At 47.5% G+C, this 14,376-nt stretch overlaps 1 protein-coding gene across 2 annotated transcripts in view; it reads left to right on the forward strand.

Moving 5' to 3' along the window:
* The window catches only part of Camta1 (calmodulin binding transcription activator 1), a 912,046-nt gene that overhangs the window by 485,098 nt on the left and 412,572 nt on the right, over positions 1–14,376 (forward strand). The window lies entirely within an intron of this gene.

Here is a 14,376-nt window from a genome sequence, read left to right on the forward strand (position 1 = left end):
ACAGAATGCACAGTTTGGAGTGAAAAAGAGCCCTAGGAGGGTAAACGTGGAGCCCAGCTGTGCCCGGGAGAGGATCCCTTTGATAAGGAGATTAAAGTGATTAAGGAGGGCCTGGAGATTGACACTTAAACGATGCAGAGAGTGGCTCCAGGGCAAGACCACACCCAGCTAAGCCTCCAACTTATGAAAGGAAAATGCTGCAGGGGACACTGAAGAGAAAAGCTCCTAACATGGATAAAACAGGCTGGGGTCCATCCCAAACTTGCAGTTAAACTTGGCAGAGCTGTTCACCTGGTGCTGGCTCTAGAGGCATCATCTTCTGAGGTTCCAGAGAGCCGAGGCCAGGCAGCATGCAGCAGCGGTTTCTCTGCATAGAGAAGGCCCTGATAGGCCATTGCGTGGAGCTGTGAAGGTGAAACCTGGTTGGCAGTGGAGACCCCAAGAATATGTTCCTGATGCAGAGCTGTGAGGCATCTGCCAAGAAGACCTGCACACAGGGAGTGGTACCAGTCCAAGAGAGAGATGTGTGTTGCCCGCAGCAAAGCTGGAGAGGCTGAGCCATCTAAGCCCTTTGGAAGTAAGGTCCCAGAAGTCAGACATGGAGCTACTGGATTTTTTTTTTTTTTTTTTTTTTTTTTTGCCCTGCTGGTTTTTGGTCCTGTTTTGGTCTGGTATTTCCTTACTATGCTTCTATTCCTCCCTTTTGGAATGGTAATGTGTATTTGGTTCCACTGTATGCTGGGAGTATGTAATTTGTCTTTTGATTTTATAGGGGTTTACAGTTATTTCCCTGAGTCTCAGAAGAGGCTTTGGACTGTGGACTTTTGAATAATATTGAGACTGGTAATGACTATGGAGACTTTTAAAGTTGGACTAAATGCATTTTGCATTTTATATGGTCATGAGCCTATGGGGGCCAGGGAGTGGAATGTGGTGGTTTGAATGAAAATATCCCCCATAGACTCTAAGTTTTTGGACGTTTTGTCCACAAATGGTGGTGCTGTTTTGGGAGGTCTTAGGTGTGACTATCCTGGAGGAAGCACATCACTGGGGGTGGGCTTAGAGAGTTCTTATGCCTTGCCAGATCTCCAGTTTCTTTCTTGCTTCCTGTGCCTTCTGGAAGATGTAGAGCCTAGCTTCTGCTCCTCCTCCAGCCACCTCTGCTGCCATGCTGCTCTGTCATGATGGACTCTTGTCCCTTTGGAAATGTAAACTAAATAAACTCTTCCTTCTATCCATTGCTTTGGTCAGTGTTTCTATCACAGCAACAGAAAAGTAACTAATACAATTTCCAAAGATCGCCAAGGATGAATTAGAAAATAGAGGTGAGGAAAAGTATACTTCGCAATGGCATAAACGAGCTTCAAGTATTTCAGTATAAAATTAGCCAAATATCTAAGACCTCTACAATAAAAGTTATAAAACACTGTGGAGAGAAATGAAAGTCTTTAAATACAGAGATATACCATGTTCATGGACCCAAAGACCCAATGCTGTTTGGGTGGTGCTCTTCTCTAAGTCGATCTGTAGTTACAACACCATCTGCACTGAATATCATCCAGCTGCCTCAAGGCATCTGCCAGCTGCCACCACACTTTTCATGAACGTACCTAGGACAGATGGATTTATAGTCAGGCTGCTTGATTTCAGCACTGCACCCACAGCACAGGATGAGCCACTGGGTAGATCTTCCAAGGGAGAGGGTTCTAGGCTTCTGGGTATTCCTAAGAGCCAAACTAAAGAGATTAGTGAATATTTCTGGGCAGTGATGTGTGTGAGAGAACGTTGAGAGAGAGAGAGAGAGAGAGAGAGAGAGAGAGAGAGAGAGAGAGAGAGAACTAATTCATTTGCCTCATAGTTTCCCAAGAATCCTTCCTTGGAGGGGTTAAATCAGATCCTATTCTGTCTTCCCCTCTTCTCCCCTCCTCTGCTCCCTCCTCCTCCTCTTCCTTCTCCTCTTCCACATCTTCTTCCTCCAAATAAAAATTCTTTTCCCTTTTTTTTTTCTGGGACAGGGACTCACTATGTCACCCTGACTCATTATAGACCTGGCTGAATTTGATCTCACAGAGATCCACCTGCCTCTGCCTCTGCCTCCTGAGTGATGGGATTAAAGGCGTGCGCCACCATGCCTGGCTTTTTTCCCTTTTATATGGATTCAAAACAAATCAATTATTCATCATCAAAATTGTTCAGATAATACAGAAAAATGAAGAAGACATTTAACTTACCCTAAATCTCATTGTTGAAGCAGCCCACAGTATACAACCCTCTGCACAGTAAAAAGAAAGCTTTATCGCATCTGTGTGTGTGCGTGCCTGTACATGCCCAGCACAGCTGTGGAGGTCAGAGGACAGCTTGAGGGAGTCAGTTCTCTCCTTTCATTATGTGGGTCCTGGGGATAGAATTCAGGTTGTCAGGTTTGGTGACCCCTTACCTGCTGAGCTATCTTGCCAGCCCTGAGCATTCTTGCATACACACAGACACAGGCACAGACACACAGACACACACACACACACACACACACACATTCTATACTGTGTAGGGCTATTTCACATACAATGGATGCACTGTCACTGGGCTCCATTTTTTAAAGGTAGCTTGTGAATGACTCTTTGATACCCTGTACCTTACCCAGTCACTGCCCTTGAACTTGAGAGCATTATAATTTGCCATAACACCTCACCCTGCAAGGGACATCCTTGTAACTAGTCAGTCATCCTCCCAAGGTGCTGTGTGAAGACTCACTGTGTGTGAGACTTCTCTACTGGCCTAAATACTTTCTTGTGCATATTCTTAGACACAGCATAGCAAGACTGGGTTATGTGGGGAGGCCATCCTTCAAAGACTGTGCTCACTGACAATGGCACTGGCAACGTTTACGAACTCCTGCTGCTTTACCAGTGTGGCTGCCACATATGACTTGGCACAGGGCAGAGCAGGGTGGGATGGGGGAGAATTTTTCTCAGCTAATATTCGTGCAGCATCTTACCCAGCTCATGGACAGGAATTGTGCAGGGAGCCTTCAGTGTGGACTCAGGGGCGCTGTAGTGGGAACTTTCCCAACCTGCCATTCCACCCTTTAATAGCAACACAGACAGGAAAACCCTAACAGAAGCCCTCCACCCCCTGCCGCTATAATAAGCCCTTTTCATGAGGGATCTTAATTTTTCAATAGCCACATACTGTCTCACTGATGACAGACCAAGGCTCAGATGGGTTGTTAAGTAACTGTCAAGGTTACTCAGCTCATCAGAGAACTCTAACCAAAGACAAGACCCCCTAGCTCTCAAGTTCTGCTTCCTCCAGCTCCCACTATGAATTTTCTATTTTTCCAGTCACCCTGCCTTTGGAGTTTGTTGTTCTGGAAGTGTTTATTCAGCATCTTCCAAGGAGCAGAGGAGGGTATATTGGAGCCGCAGCCCACTGGTTAAAAGACGCACAATTTCATCCCCTAATTGTTCAAGAGAATGATGCTGGGCCTTGCAAAAGAAAAGATGGGGAGTGTGAGGTCCTCCTGCAAGAGCAACTCTGATCTGGGGACCAGCGAGGGCAGCGTTGAAAAAGTGGTGTTTCGTGGAGACTGTTAGTGGGACAGGGAGCAGGAGGAGAGGGTGACAGCAGCAGACAGAGGGGCACTGTGTGCAGAGGCCCTGAGACAGTGCTGAAGGACAGGCAGGAATGCCTGTTAGCATACTTGCAGAATAGGGCCTGGAGGGGGCAGGAGCTGAGCCTTGCAGAGCTCTAGAACCCAGCAAAGGAGCTTGGAATGAGGAGTCTGAGAGCAGAGGGAGCTCCTGGGAGATGAGGAGTGGCTGTGGTCTCATCTAATGATTGTTTTGAACACATCTAGGCACACATGGACGACTGGCAGATATGGGGTGCAGACTCAGATCTGAGGGCTTCCCTTTCCATTGCTCAGAATGGGGGGTTCCTGTCCTTTTTTTCCCTTCTCTTTCTCCTCTGATCATGTCTTTTTTAGTACGTTTTCTTCCCTGATCACTTTTAACATTCTGGGCCTCAGGCTCGGGAAGTTGAGAGGCTACACATGGCTCAGGCCTTGGATAATCGAAGCCAGGGGAACCATGGCCCAAAAGCTGTCAGTGTCATGCAAGTCATCCTTCCAGAGCTGCAGCTCCTCCTCGGTAGAATGCCAAGCAGCTTGGCCGTGGGAGCAGCAGCTCAGAGTACTCTGCGCCTTGTCAGAACCTGTAAACAAAATGGCCAGGTTTCTGCATTGATAACCTGCTGGCCTGCCACCCTCTGCAGCGCCGAAGGGGCCGCTTTCTCCTCCAGCATCTGTTTTTGGTACTTCTGCAGCCCACCAAGCGAGGCTGTGGACCATCATGGGCCTGAATGCTAAAACACCCCAATCAAAGCAGGAACTGCAATCTGACAGCCCATCATCACACATCTGCTCCTTCAGCTACAGTGTCAGCACTGATGGAGATTCCCCAGACTGAGAGGACCAGTTTCTGTCCTGGGAGGGAGATCTGGGAGTAGACCCTGGCCAGGCAGACTCAGAGGGGAGGAAGTAAGCTGCGCCAGGGAAAGGCCTGCTGGTGGTTGTAGGAAGCCCAGAGCACAGGTCATTCAACCCCCACTGGATGTTTTTCATCCACACAAATGTCAGAGATGCTTGGCCTTAAAATTTACTTTTAAATTTTATCAGTGCTGGGAATATGGTAAATATCTACCCCATCTACTCCAAATAGCAGGTGCAGCACACTGCTCCCATCCACAGCACAGTGGTGATAATGATGATGATAATAATGATGATGGTGGTGGTGGTGGTGATGATGGTGGTGATGATGATGATGGTGGTAATGGTGGTGATGATGATGGTGGTGGTGGTGATGATGATGATGGTGGTGGTGATGATGATGATGGTGGTGATGGTGGTGATGATGATGATGATGGTGGTGATGGTGGTGATGATGATGGTGGTGATGGTGGTGATGGTGATGATGATGGTGGTGTTGGTGGTGGTGGTGGTGATGATGGTGGTGGTGGTGGTGATGGTGATGATGATGATGATGGTGGTGGTGGTGATGATGATGGTGGTGGTGGTGATGATGATGATGGCGGTGGTGATGGTGATGATGGTCGTGGTGGTGGTGGTGGTGATGATGATGATGGTGGTGGTGATGATGATGATGGTGGTGGTGGTGATGATGATGGTGGTGGTGGTGATGATGATGATGGCGGTGGTGATGGTGATGATGGTGGTGGTGGTGGTGGTGGTGATGATGATGATGGTGGTGGAGGAAATACCCTGGCAGGACTGAAGATTTTCTTAAAAGAGACACTTGCGCCCCTCCCCAACCTTGGACTCTGAAGACAGTGGTTACTAAAAAGTTGGGATTTCCCAAGAACTCTCATGTAGAGATAAGGAAAAAGCTGAGCCTGGTGTCAGCCAGAGGAAGAACTTGTCTCCTAGAAGGAGACCCCACACAGTTCTGACGACTCATCAGACCATCTTGCAGGACAGACTGGAGCTGAGATGCTGATCATGACAGGACCTCATGTTGACCAGGGCTGCTTAGCCATGCAAATCTTTAGTCCTCCATTTAGTTTAAACATAATGTCATGTCAGGATCGTGATGATAGACATGGGGGAGGGGTGTCACTGAACCTCTTTGTCTCTCTTCTCAGTATGGCCACATGGACTAAGCTTTCCCTGTTTAGTTGACCTGTTGACAATGGGAGGCTGAGCCTAGATTGTGACAGCTACCAGGACCCACGCTCTGCCCCTAGCAACTCTTTTTAAATTATTTCTTGTATTATTTTTATCTTATGTGTATGAGTGTATTGCCTGCATGTGTGTAAGTGTGCCTGTGTCATGCAGTACCCATGGAGGTCAGAAGAGGGTGTTACAGTATGCCCTGGAACTCGAGTTATGGACAGTTGTTAGCTGCTATGTCATGCTGGGAACTGAACCCAGGTCCTCTTTAAGAGCAACCAGTACTCTTTAACTCTTGAGCCATCTCTCCAGACCCCTAGCAACTCTTATAAGAATAATAGGGGCTGGAGAGATGGCTCAGGGGTTAAGAATATGTTGCAGAGGACTTGAGTTTGGTTCCCAGAACCCATGTCAAGAGGCTTACAACCACTTGTAACCTGGGATCTCTTCTGACCTCCTCAGGCACCTGCACTCATGTGCACATACCCCCCCCACATACATATATTAGAAATAAATCTTATATAATAATAATAATATAATGGGCGCTGAGCCTAGGTTGTTATGGCTACCAGGGCCCAGGCTCTGACCCTAGCAACACTTATAACAACAATAACAACAGGGGCTGGACGATGGCTCAGCAGTAGTTCTCTTGCAGACGACCTGAGTTTGGTTCCCAGCACCCATGTCAAGAACCAAACTCAGGATCTAACTGGTGACTTAGGATCTAACACCTTCTTCTGACCTCTTCAGGCACCTGCACCCATGTGCATATACCCCCCTCCACATACATATAATTAAAAATTAATCTATAATAATAAATGGGTGACTGAGTCTAGGTTGTTATGGTTACCAGGGCCCGAGCTCCGACCCTAACAACTCCAATAGCAATAATGATACTAATTACTACTAATAATAATAAATAAATAGCCAGCGCCCAATCCTCTGTATCTAGCTGGCTGATGTACAGACAGGCCTCTGGCCCATCTGCTCACCTAACCTCACACTGGTTTCCTCCACCCCCTCAAGCTCTCTGAGTCAGAAGCTCCCCTGTAGTTTTCTGATCTTTGCTCCCCAAGGAAGGAACAGGAAACAACCCATCATCAACTCTCCTCTGCTTCTCCTCAGGCCCCCTATGGGGCTCCCTGCTTGTACACTAGACCCGTCATGGTCTAAGCTGGAGATCCCTGGGGCTGGCAACAGTCCTCAGCTTCCAGAAGGGAGTTCCACAGAAACAGCCCACTCTGGGTACTTGCTGTTGAGCAAGTGTAGTGGTAACAGGATACTATGGTGGCCACGGGTGCCCATGTGGGTGTCACAAAGAGTGGTAAGGGCGAGCTCTTCCTGGGGAGGCCGTATTATTACCCGAGGCTTGGGTTTGCAATGACTGCTCAGGTAACTGCTTTGTTCATAATTGACTGCGTCACCTCCATCCTGTTTAATAAATAGCACAGATGAAATCAACTCGCATGTGGCAGGATCCTCGATGAGAGCTGAGCGTTTTCCGTTTAGCATGTAGAGGCAGTTTCTATGTAAATGATCGCAAAGGATTCTCGGTGGGTTAATGATATTAGAGTCTGGATGGGTGGAAATTGGCTTAGTAATTGATACGACAATGGCATGGTGCATCTTAGAGAAAGAAATTGGCACCGTAACTTGTATGCTTTTAAAGTTATTATTATTAAAGCCAGATTAGGAGAGAATTGCTGAAAAGCAAAAAACAAATATTTTGTTAACAAGAATCCAAAATGTGACACATTTGTTTTGACTTAAAGAGCCAAATTCTTTACAAACACAGATTGAGCAATTCTGTTCATGAACTTTCTGGAGAAAAATGATTAGCGCTGGCAAACATGGAGATAGTCTGTTTTCTCTAGCCAATCGCTATCTTCACGGGAACACAGGATCCTTCTGTGCCTTGTTCCCAGCAGACATCCTATTAAACACAGCTCAGCTTTTAAAACACAGATTCGTCACCTTTTTTTTTTTTTAATCCTTTAAAGCTAGGCAGAATATTAACCTTGCAAACCAATTCAAAAATCTTTTTAAAAATGGCCTCCTAGGCTTCAAAGTTTCAGGTGTTCATTCAATAAGTTGAGGTCCATTATAGTTACTGTGTCAAAGGCCTGGTCTGCATGGTGGAGAAAATAATTTGTTGCAGGAACAAGAATAGAATCATATTTCCAGGTAAGTAAAATTCCTGAAAAATTGGATCCCAGCCTCTGGAATAAGAGCCTTTGTGAGTTAAAGACTCAAGCGAAGAGAAGTCAGAGCAGGAATATAGGGAAACAATCAAACAAAAAATGAGTGTATGCTTAAATGGAAGAACTAACCATGCTAAACTAGAAAAAGTGTTCAAATAACTAGACAAACGCAGGCTCTGCGTATCGACATAACAGCAGCAGCTTTGTTGGCACAAAGCCATCTAACGGATTTTACCATCACTGTCCTTTCGATTTCCAACTTGAGTTCTACAGGTTATCAAGTGGCTTTTAAACCGTTACCTTCTGAATTCATGATGTATTTTATTCTTTGTGTTTATGGAAGGAGGAAGAAACCTGTGTGTGTGTGTGTGTGTGTGTGTGTGTGTGTGTGTCTGTACCGTATGTGTATCTGTATGTTTCTGTGTGTGTGCTATGTATATATCTCCATGTGTGTCTGTGTGTGTTTCTCTGTGTGTATTTGTGTGTTTCTGTGTGCATGTATCTCTGTGTGTGCGTGTGCTGTGTATTTGTGTGTATGTCTCTGTGTTTCTATGTGTGTGCTGTGTGTCTGTATTGTTTCTCTGTGTGTGTGTGTCAGTGTGTCAGTGTGTCTGTATGTGTGTTTGTCTCTGTGTGTCTGTGTGTGTCTATGTGCTGTGTGTGCTCTGCATGTATCTATGTGTGTGTACTGTGTCTGTGTGGGTTTCTCTCCTCTCTCTCTCTCTCTCTCTCTCTCTCTCTCTCTCTCTCTCTCTCTCTCTCTCTCTGACTCAAGAATCCCCTTCTTTGAGCATGTAGAGACCAGCCCTTGTTCTTGTTAACTGTATCAGTGACTCTCCCCTTCTGGGGCAGTGGCCTTCCAGGCATGGGGCTCCACATTGTCTGGAGACTGAGGCATGCTCAGTGGTTCTGAGGAAATGTGCAGGAGTGTGACAGAAGCACACCCGGGCCTCCAGCTCAGCCTTTTGTAATCAAGGATTACACCTTCCACCTTCCACAGCAGAGCTTTAAGGGGCTGTGGCTTATCTCACTCAAAGGTGACAGTAAACCACCCCAGTGTGCTGAAGAAGAACTCCAGATGGAAACAGCCCAAGTGGGCCTTGAGAAACCCCTTTTTCTTGGTGTCTTTGACTCAGAATCCTGGATCCTGGTGACCTTTTTCACTCTTCCTGAGTTGTGGCTCCACGGAAGGCTGTGAAGGCCTCGCAGGAGTAGGAGTTAGGCTGCCTGTCCTGGTTGGTTTCTGACCAGTTATTGACACAACCTAGAGTCACCTGGGAATACGGAACCCCAATTGAAGTTAAATTGATCAGATTTGTCTGTGTCTCGGTCTATGAGAGACTATTTTTATTGATTATTGATACAAGAGGGCTTAGCCCACTGTGGGCAGCACCCTCCCTAGGCAGGAGGGTCTGGGCTGCATAAGAAAGCTAGCTGATGTAGCCAGGTGTGGTGGTGCCCACCTTTAATCTCAACTCTGGAGGCAGAGGCAGGTGGATCTCTGTGAGGACCAGCCTGGTCTATATAGTGAGTTCCAGGTCAGCTGGGGCTACAGGGAGATCCTGTCTCAAAAAAACAGAAAGCTGGCTGACAAGCTGACGTGAGCCAGAGAGCAAGCCCATAAGCAACATTCCTCCTTGGCTTCTGCTTGAGCTCCTGCCCTGACTTCACTCAGTGATGGACTGAGACCTGGAAGTGTAAGCCAAGTAAACTCTTTCCTCCCCTAAGTTGTTTTCCATCAGAGTATTTTATCCCAGTAACAGAAAGTTAACTAGAATACCACCTTCCCTCCCTGAAGCTAGTGAGGGACTGCTTGAGCAGCGTGTGAGCACAGCCAGTAGTGTTTGGACGACATGGGGGACAGAGGGGTAGTTTTGTTGCTTTGTGCCATCAGAAACAATGACAGATTATGAGGAGGCCGAAATTGTGACAGAACTCCTGCAAGATCCACATGCACACCCAAAGTCCCGAGTCCGATCTCCAGCACCACACAAAATTGAGACGGTGGTGCACACCTGTAATCCCAGCCCTGGGAAGGAGGAAGCAGGGGGATCAGACACTCAAGGTCATCCTCTGCCACCTAGTGAGTTTCAGACCAGCCTAGGATCCACAAGACCCTGTTTCAAATGGATGGTTGTGATAACCACTGTGAGATTTGTCCTACCAGAGTAAACGGATGCCATATGAACCCAGTTGAAACAAGACCCCAGAAGCTGCAACTCCGGTGGGAGACCAGAGGATATTGGAAAGCTATGTTATCTCCTCAGTACACACATGGCAGGGGAGACAAGCTCAGGGTGGAGAGAGGGTGTTGTGGTAGAAAGAACGTCCCCAACTGAAGCCACATCACAGGTTCAAGTTGAACAGTGGGAGGGCAGGTGGCCTGGGTTGGCCGGGCACCCAGCCTACACTTGTGATGTGATTCAGCTCGACTCTGGCCATTGTTCGTTTTAGGACTCAAATTGGATGTTGTCCAGTCTGATGATACAAACATGGGACACTAGTCATCTGAGGGTGACCTTTGAGCATTAAGGTGTCTGACCAAGTAACATTGAGGATGGTGGAGGGAGACGGTTGACTTAGAGATCCCGTCCCAGAGGATAAGGGAGGGAGGTTCAGATAGCTAGTGAAGGTTTGGCCTTAGCAAGGAAAGTAAGAAAGAAAGAGACTTCTTTTCTGTAAAGTAGGGGCCCTGCCTGGGCGTCTAGCCTTCATAGATTTAGGGGTACACTGGGCTGAACAGTGTCCCCCTGGGACCTCAGAATGTGATCTGATTTGGAAGTCAGGTCTTTGCAGATCTAACAAATCAAGATGATGCTGTAGTGAACTAGGGCGGTTCAGATATCCTAAGAAAAGGGAACATTGGAACCAGACCCAGGGCGAACAGGTAAAGACAGCCAGAGACTACAGGGATGCTGGGAGATGTTGTGTGTGTCGGGGGGGTGCAGTGATGGGGCTCAGCCTGGAAGCTGGTGGGGCAGAAAGGATCCTCCTGAAAAGGCCTGCAGGACTGCAGCCTCAACACCTTGAGCTCAGCCACCTTGGGCAAACATTCAGTTTTTCTTCCAGGCCCAAGTGATTTTCCAGTGGTGAACTGGCTGAGGTGACATCAGCTGTCCAGGCTCAAGAGGTTGAGTCCACAGCATGATCTGCCTTTGCTTTTTTTTTTTTGCTTGCAGAAGAGGAAGAAGGGCAGAGAACTTAGCTTGAGAAGAGGTTCCTGGGGGCCCAGGACAGCCAGTCCTACTCTGTCCCATGGGTGGTGTTGCTCACAGACAGTACTGGTTGGTGCCCATAGTAGGCTTCTTAGCTGGAGTTCTAGGGGCGTGGTCTTTTTTTCAAAAATTACTGGCTGGAAATAGGAACAGTCAGTTCAGAGAGGCAGCAGATGCTAGCTCCCCTCTGAGCTGTCACTGAGCTCTAAAAGGGAGAATAGAGAGAGCCATCCAGGGCTGGTGTGCCTATCTCAAAGTCGGCCTGTACCTCACTGGGTGCGTACCTGGCACAAACACACTCTGACGTTTATATTGAATATTTTAGTTTGCAGATTCTCAAAATTAAATATACTTTCCACCTACACTACGAAAAATCCATTTATAGAAACCAAATCAAATTGTTGATCTAAGGACCGCTGGCCAGAAATGAAATATTTCAGAAATGAAATATATGGAGATTGGATTGCTGAAGTGGTGGCTTGTTCCGGGGCTCCTGTGGTGTGGGCTGGAGGGGAGGCCGATTGGACAGCGTCTTCTCTGGGGATCAATTTGGAGATGCCCTGCCATCCTGTAGTCTCAAAAGGAAAAAAAAAAAAAATAGTTCTTTAAAGGAACTTATTTAGCAGGCAGAGCTGATGTCTGAGCTTTCTGGAAGTAGGCCTTCCTTGTATGTCAGCTCTGGTGGATGTGTGCATCTTGTGGATATTTGTGGGAATTGCTGGAACTCTCAAGAGAGGCTGGAGGCTACATTCAAACCAGCTAACCTTAGTTCCCCAGGCTGGCCATTCATCCCCATGTTACTTTCTGAAAAAAAAAAAAAAAAAAGACTTGCAAGGCTTTCTTAAAAATGCCAGCTGAATTCCCACCTCTCAGTACTCAGCATCAAGAATCATCTCAGTGACAGCTCTAATACCAAATGGATCCCTGGTTGAATTCCTCCTGCAAAAGCCTCTCCCCAACACTTTGCAAGTCACCCAGGGGTGCTCTATCTCCTTCCTACTTGGATGACAGGTCCTAGGGTCTCAAGTGCATTTATTTGTGTATTGTTCTGCACCTACTGACCATTCTGAGAGCACATAGCCAATTTGCTTAGGCACGGTGACTTGACATCACTGTCCCGGAAGTGCTCATCCAAAGCCCATCTTGAAGCTTTGTTCCCCTTTAAGAAGGAGGGAGAAGGATTCCCTGACCCCAGTAGCACCTCCCAGTTCACACCCAACAGATATCTCCAGTCCTCTCTAGGGAGGCAGATCCTTGCCTACCCTCCTAGAGAGGAGTGACCCTGAGGAGCACAGGCACCCAACTCCCTGCTGCTCTCGTGAGTTTGAAGCCTGGGCTAATTCCATGGTAACTTTCCTGCTACCTTCCAGGGATCCATTGCTCTCCAAGAGGGAGAGGAGGGTAGGACTCCTGGGGAGGGGCGTGGGTAGGCCACCACTGGAGAGTCACCCTGTTCAGGGCCTTGCAGTCCGTGGGACCACAGCCTGTCTGATCTGGTATTGGGTTAATGAAGGTGAGGAGGCAGTAGGAGCCGATTTATGGAGTGGCCAGAACTTTGTGGGGCCGGGGACCAGGTGACTCTGTGACTCGTGCACTCCAGTGAACTGCCTTTGTGTGCTTGTCATTCGCTTTCTTGCCTTTTGTGGGGAAATGCATTTATCATCAGTTTTTATAGTTTGGTGGTCCATTTTCATCTGTCACAAATAGAATGCCCGGGATTTTATTAAGATTGGGGTGTGGGGCTAGAATGCACCCACATAGGTCTCCAGGGAAGACATGAGTCACTGGAAACATAGGTCTCCAGTCTAGACATGAGTCACCCCAGCACCTGCTTCAAGCTCTGGGGCTTCCCGGAGTGTGGGCAGGAAACCCCTTCTTAGTACTTATGATGCTACACAGGGTCATGTTCAGGTGCATGGTCCTCACCTCCTCCCAGACACTTGGGATGCCCCAGGGTCTTCTTGGGAGCTTGTTGGAGAGACTAGTTCTAAGCATCTGCTTTACAATCTTGCATCTCCCCACATCAGTAGCCATACTTCCTACCAAAAATACCACCAGGAGCTTCTCCAGAGAAACATGGGGTAAGCTGACCCAGGTTCTTATTTCCGTGCCCAGGGCATGAGTTTATATAGGATAAAGTCACCCCAGGACACACTCTCCCTAGATGTGCAGGTGACTGGGGTGCTCAGGTGGGAGGCTCATGGACAGCGCTGTCTGTTGAGGGAGACATCCCCATATGAGCCTTCAGGGAGGCTCATCCACCCAGCAACTTCCCCATGTAGTCTTGTCAATGTGAAAACACAACTTTCACCTCCAAGGGGATATGAGTTTACTCTGGAGCCAAATGTGAGTTACCATGGCCCAGGAACACAGATTTAGGTTGCCTCAAATTCCACGTTCTGAAGTGGTAACAGTTAGATGAAATTTTTAATTAATAGAACAAAGAAAGTCACAGATCAAGGCACTTTAAAACGCATTGGAAGTGCTAGGCAGGCAGCTAGGCAAAGCGGAGGGAATCTGAGCCACCTGCCTCAGCTGATATTGATGGCACTTGACCTTTTGGTTGGTGGGAGCCAAAGGATTTACCTAATGGCCACAAAGCTGTTAGGACAGCTACAGAGGAGGGCAATAAACAGCTGCTAAGAGAGCCAGAGACGGTCCAACATCATTAGACTCTGGACTTGTGATATTCCAAACTCCACAATCAGTTAAGTTCTAACCAGTTACTCGGCCTTCCAGGAAGTTGAGTGGAAGGTGCGAGTCCTTTCTGAGAAATTTTGTTCACAGCCTCCAAGTCCTCAAGTGTGTCCCCAGCCCTCCCTGGAGAGCAAAGCCCTGTTATTCACTTCCACCTCCACTGGGTCTCCAAGAACATTCTGGCACTCTTATTCCCGCCCACACTCTATGAACTGAGTCCCGGAAGAGAGGATGAATCTTTCTCATTACCACCTGGACAGACAGTGGCCACTAGTGTCTGGGCACCAGCTAAAAGCTGACCTCAGCATCCCAGCATCAGCTCCACCTTCTTTTTTTTATTATTATTTTTATTTTATGTGTATGAGTGTATTGCCTGCATGTATGTAAGAGTCATGCAATGCCTGTGGAGGTCAGAAGAGGGCATCAGATCCCCTGAAACTGGAGTTACAGGTGGTTGTTAGCTGCCGTGTAGGTGTTAGGAATCAAACCCGGGTCCTCTGCAAGAACAGCTAGTGTTCTTAACTGCTGAGCCGTCTCTCCAGCCCTGTTTACCTTCTTTTCTATTATATACAGTATATAT

The sequence above is a fragment of the Nannospalax galili genome, unplaced genomic scaffold, assembly GCF_000622305.1.
Source record: "Nannospalax galili isolate Female #2095 unplaced genomic scaffold, S.galili_v1.0 scaffold1488, whole genome shotgun sequence".
Classification (NCBI taxonomy): domain Eukaryota; kingdom Metazoa; phylum Chordata; class Mammalia; order Rodentia; family Spalacidae; genus Nannospalax; species Nannospalax galili.